The sequence below is a fragment of the Poecilia formosa genome, unplaced genomic scaffold (genome assembly GCF_000485575.1).
Source record: "Poecilia formosa unplaced genomic scaffold, Poecilia_formosa-5.1.2 Scaffold958, whole genome shotgun sequence".
Lineage (NCBI taxonomy): Eukaryota > Metazoa > Chordata > Actinopteri > Cyprinodontiformes > Poeciliidae > Poecilia > Poecilia formosa.
In genome coordinates, this window is record NW_006800897.1 from 5929 (window position 1) to 11571 (window position 5643).

The window sequence follows — 5643 nt, forward strand, 5'->3', positions numbered from 1 at the left end:
GATGCTGTGAGCATAGATCAAAAATTGGTGCAATCTTGTACTGTACTTGGGCTTGCTTAGATATATAATTATTTTATATCCTATTAGCCATTTGTATCCCTTTCTTTGTTGGACATGTTAATAGCAAATTTGAACATTTACAAAGATACAGTAGAAACTAGAAGTTACACTAGATAAAAAGACATACATTTTTTTCAAACTGATGTAAAATCGGAATAAACTTATCTGTTTAAATCAATTAAGATTACCATTTTTTTAAATCTATTTGTTAAATTCCAGAATAATGTGGGAGAGAATTTTTCAAGGCGATTTGTATTACCTTCTTTAAAGTTAAAAGTTTATATACACTTCAGTAGTATTTGGATATCCTTCCACAAGCTTCTCACAATAGTTGGCAGGGATTTTGGTCCATTCCTCCTTGCTGGCACATGTCTTTTCAGATTAAAAAAAAGATCTCTCTCATTATCTGCCATTGTCCAAGTAGAAAAAATTTTTGGTAATCCGACTTAAGTTAAAACAGGAAAAAATTATTCTAATTTCACATCACAGTGTGAAAAAAATGCAGACTTGTCTTTCTATATTGTGTATGTAAACGTCTGGTTTCAAGTTCAGAGGGTACAATATAACAACGTATAAGGTTGTCTGTCTTTTGTTTCATCGCGACAGGACCACAATCTATCAAAAAAAGATATACAACTGCAAACCAACTGATTGCATACAGGTAAGCTTACACAACAGGTTGCCTCACCACACATGTCCAACAATTTTTCCTTTTATTGTGCACATGAAAAATTGTACAGAAATTATGTTTCTCGTCCAAAAGTCATCATTTTACTTAACTAAATCAATATTTTTTCCAAAGAAATATGTTAAGATTTCTCACATGTTGGTCAGGATTGAAAAATCCCTCTTTCTCCCACCACTGATACCAGAAGGACTCCACATAATCTTGACTGTATGAAGATGGGAAAGGGAAGCTATTATCTGAAAACAAGCACATAAATTCCCAAATAACTGAACAAATTACTACATAAATCAATACCCTGTGTGCATAAAGTCACCTTTGTTTGTCCCAGCAGGTGTTTGAGCTGTGTGTGCTATTTTCTGTTTTTCACTGCAGTTTAATGTTTGACCTCCAACTTTCTGAAACCAAAAACATGTATTCAGCAGCTCCTGTTCCTTCTGAAATAAATGTCATATTTTGATAGCAATCATGTATCCATCAAGTCATGCATGAGAAGTTCAAGACAGGAGGGCTAGTTCCCTTGTCAACTGGCCCTTGCCTTAGATAGATGAATAGATAGATTTATAGATAGATTCGGACAAAGGGGCTGCACAGTGGCACAGTTGGTAGCACTGTTGCCTTGCAGCAAGAAGGTTGTGGGTTTGAATCCTGGCCTGGGGTCTTTCTGCATGGAGTCTGCATGTTCTCCCTGTGCATGTGTGGGTTCTCTCTGGGTTCTCCGCCTTCCTCCCACAGTCAACACTGTCAGGTTAACTGGTTTCTCTAAATTGTCCCTAGGTGTGAGTGTGTGTGCATGGTTGTTTGTCCTGTCTGTCTCTGTGTTGCCCTGCGACAGACTGGTGACCTGTCAAGGTTGGATCCCGCCTCTTGCCTGGAATGTTAGCTGGAGATAGGCACCAGCAACCCTCCCGACCCTAATAAGGACAAGGGTGTATAGAAAATGGATGGATGGATAGATTCACAGAAAGCACGGATATCTTGCTCTAATCACTATCAAGTGAAAATGCTTTTATAAAGTAGTTTTAGTTTATTTTTCTGGTCTGTATGTATGCAAGTTTTGCAATAACACAATGCTACAAAGGAATGAAGCCACCAATGACATTTGAGAAGCAACTGTATTTTGAAAAGGGGTATAAAGCAATTTCTTGACAATTTGAAGTCTATCGTTTTACACCTAGAAAGAAAATAATTAAGACTGTGGCCATACTTCCCACGAGTGTCCCAGATACTGCTAGGTAGTGGCACTTTTGATTTCTTCTAATCTATGTTTTTTAATTTATGTGTGGGGCACACCTGGCTCTCATTGCCATTCATTACACCTGCCTTAAGTGAATAATTTAACCTTCAGCAAAGGTTAAATTTACTGAAGCCAATAGTTTTTCAGTTGCAGCATTGTTGAAGCTTGCTGAGTTAAAATAAAGTCGAGTCATCTTGATTCCTGTATCCTCCCTACCTGGTGCCTTCTGCATTTTGGATCCTGCTCTCAATATCCATTACATGACTAAGATTTTAGATTCAGAATACTTTAATAACTCCAATGGACAAATCATCAGTGAACTAAAAGTCCATACATACACCTCTAACAAGCATCTCTTAACTAGAGAGTAGCTATCTCTGTACAGCTACCTCATATTAGTGCCACTAAGGGTGCTTCCACAAACTGCTAAATCATTGGGACGCAACTTGTCTATTAGCATTGACCAAATTTAATCTGTTGTGCATTTTATGCACTTAAAGTTAGTTTTCTGACTATTTAAAATGTTGATAGACCAGATATTTATATTTCATCCCATGAAATATACTTTAAAGTCTTTGCTTTTTAGTATGATTGTAAGCTTCTTCCTTTGTATTTTGATATTTCCCCAATAAAATTGTACCTGAAAAAGGTCGTTTTTACTGAGTTGATTGAATGATTTGAAAAATCTAATGTTTGTCTTATTAACCTTGATATCTGGTCTCTTGTTTTGTTGATTGTTCATTTGGTAGATAATAATAATGTTGCAGAAGTTCAGTCAGTGTGCTTAGTATACTTGGCTTACATTATGTTGAGCTGACAGAATAGTCTTTTCCCGTCCTTGCCTGCGTCTGCGTTTTTGGACTTGTGGCCGGGGCTGAGCAGAAGGGACAGGGCGGGAAGGTTCTGGGGGCTTGCTGGACCACAGTTTGGTGGCCGTCTTTGCTACCAGCCTCGCCTTTGGACAATGACCTTTAGTCCACATCCTCAGCTACGAAACACCCTAGAAATGAAAAATATAAAGGCACAACCTAATTAATTCTAACGTAAGTTTCATTGTTTAGAGTTTAGGATTTTTAGTTAATATACACGGAATTAAGGTCACATATTTAACTTCGTGAATGTATGTATTTTCAAAGTACACTATTTAACTTAACTGACTTATTGTAATACCCCCTTCAACCTCCTTAAAAAACGTCTGAAATAGTAGAGCTAAATATAAATCAATATCATAAGGCTTCTTCTTCAAACTTTCAAACTTTCAATTGCAAATGTAATAAATACCCTCAAACTCTGTCAGTTCACGCCACTGGAATCAGATTGACCGGCTGCTTTAACCTAACGGACTGAAAGGAAGTCCGTCAGTTAATATCTTCCGCAGCTTCCGCCGCAAACAGGAACCATAGACAGGAACTGCCATTATTATTATTATTATTATTATTATTATTATTATTATTATTATTATTATTATTATTATTATTATTATTATTATTATTGCTTCTTTATTTGTTTCAGTAAAAAAAACAACTACACATAATTGTTAACATATCACAAAATTTGGCAAGGGGAGCATAAATTAAAACATAGGAAGAAGAAAATAACAGTCACAATATTCTTGCACAAAGAAAATAACAGTACAAATTGTGGCATATGTGCCAGAGTGTCTCGTGTTAAACTAAATTAAAACAATAAATTGTCCAAAATTCCAAGTTGGGTGTAAACCCATATAATTGTTAACTCTTGAAAATAAAATTGAAGAATGTAATTCCAAACATAATTCATGGCTCCAAATAAACCTTTCTATTTTAAGACCAACTTACCCATCAAAAATGGAAAATTTGTCGAGATTAGTATATTCAACTTGTAGCATTGCTGTCTCAAATAGATTAATTACAACTATCAATCAAATGAACATGAACTTTATTTGGAGAAACAGAGCACACTACCTAAGGAAAGGTTACATGGTCAAAGAAAGTATAGATAGTGGTCTGAAAGTAATTGACTTCGAGAGCCTTGTCAGAACTCTTAGGATTAAAAAATTCTCAATTATTTTGGTATTGTGTCCCCAATTATATATTTAACAAATAAATATAGAGTTTTGTTAAATGACTTCATAAGCTGCTAGCTGATTTCAGTATACATACATTGCCCATTCAACTATCAGAGTTCCATAAACAAGTGTCACTATACTAGAAAATGCTCCATGTATATAAATACTTGCCACACTCCACTGTCATATGGAATAACAGATTCATACTACTTCGCAATAAGTCATTATTTTACAAAAAATGGATGGAAAAGAACATTTGGTCTTTTTCATCCATCAAGCATACACTTAATAGATGATTGGATGGTTGCATGTTAAAGTATGAACAATTCTGCAAAATATAAATTATTGACCCCCAAAAGTTGAATTTACCAGATTGTTTAACAATTTACTATTGAGATTAAAAATATAATATGCTATAACCCCACAATAGACCCTTTTCACAGTGAAGTCAGACAATGGCCGCCATAAATCAAAGCGGTGTATCTTTACTTCCGGTGTGATTTTGCTTCGGGAAACCTGACTGAAAAATTCACGGATACTCATTATCTTAAGGATATAATAACAGGTAAGGTTAATAATAACAGCATTTAAGTGTTAGATAGCTGTTATTACTCATTGTCAATCCACCATTCTCTGACTGTGTATAAAATAAACAGCCTCCGATCGGAGAGTAAACCAGCTAGCAGCAGCTTTAGCCACAGTTGGGAACATATTGTAGTACTTGTATGCATCTGCTTATCTCTGCATTATTTTCCATACTGACTAGGCTGATCTGAGGTTAAGTGCGTTACTGTTCATTGTTACTTTGTTCTGCATGCAGCGGTTGTGTGTTCTGGGAGGAATGTTTTGTTTCAGTTCTTGATGCTCACTGACTGGTGTGGACGCGTAAAGTTCGTCTCCATTGGCGTTAGAGCATTTTAACTATCCAGTTGTACTCCGGTTCCGTTATCTTCATTAAAAGAAGATCGACATTACTCCCTCCTGGAGTAGTTATTATCCTGCACCTTTACAATCCATCCGTGGCCGTCGTAACAACTGGTGTCAGAAGTGGGATTGTTCCGGACCGGATTCAAGACACGGAAGGACGTCTTGGTTGCTACGGATGAATCGCTCCAATAAAAGTAAGGCGGAGGACAAAAAGAAGGAAAAGTACGGTCCAGAGAAGTAAGCAAGCCAGTATTGAACTCAAAGACTGAAAGCAAGATTAAGCTGTGTAAACAGCGCATCTGTTCGTGTCGGTGAGAAACGTTAACTTGTTAGCAGTTAAAAAAAAAAAAAAAAAAAACGGCTTTCAAGAAAAGTAACGGCCTCACTGTAAAAACAATAGCTGGACGTGCCAAAGCCTAAAACAAAGCGGCACAAGTGACTATTAAAAGAAAACAATAATTATAATGGATGAAAATGAGGAACTACTGGGAGCTGCAGCAGCACCATCAGACCAACCTCCACCATGGCTGCAAATGTTGTTAGACCATCAGTCAAAACAGTTAAAGCAACTGCTAACTCCAGTACTACAGCATGTTGCAGCAGAGCAAAGAGAGACATTTAGAGCAGTGCAACCAACAATAAGCAGCCAAATCCTGAATCCTGGAACTGCCCCTCCTCCCTTAATGT

The 5643-nt window shown here is 36.6% G+C and overlaps 1 long non-coding RNA gene across 1 annotated transcript; it reads right to left on the minus strand.

Annotated features, from left to right (window-relative positions):
- Nucleotides 1-756: 756 nt before the first annotated feature.
- On the minus strand, nt 757-3332 carry LOC103132212 (uncharacterized). Its single transcript, XR_001660883.1, has 3 exons — nt 3264-3332; nt 2785-2982; nt 757-984 (listed from the first exon to the last, which is right to left on the minus strand). It is a non-coding gene; the product is annotated as an uncharacterized LOC103132212 (long non-coding RNA).
- Nucleotides 3333-5643: the final 2311 nt, after the last annotated feature.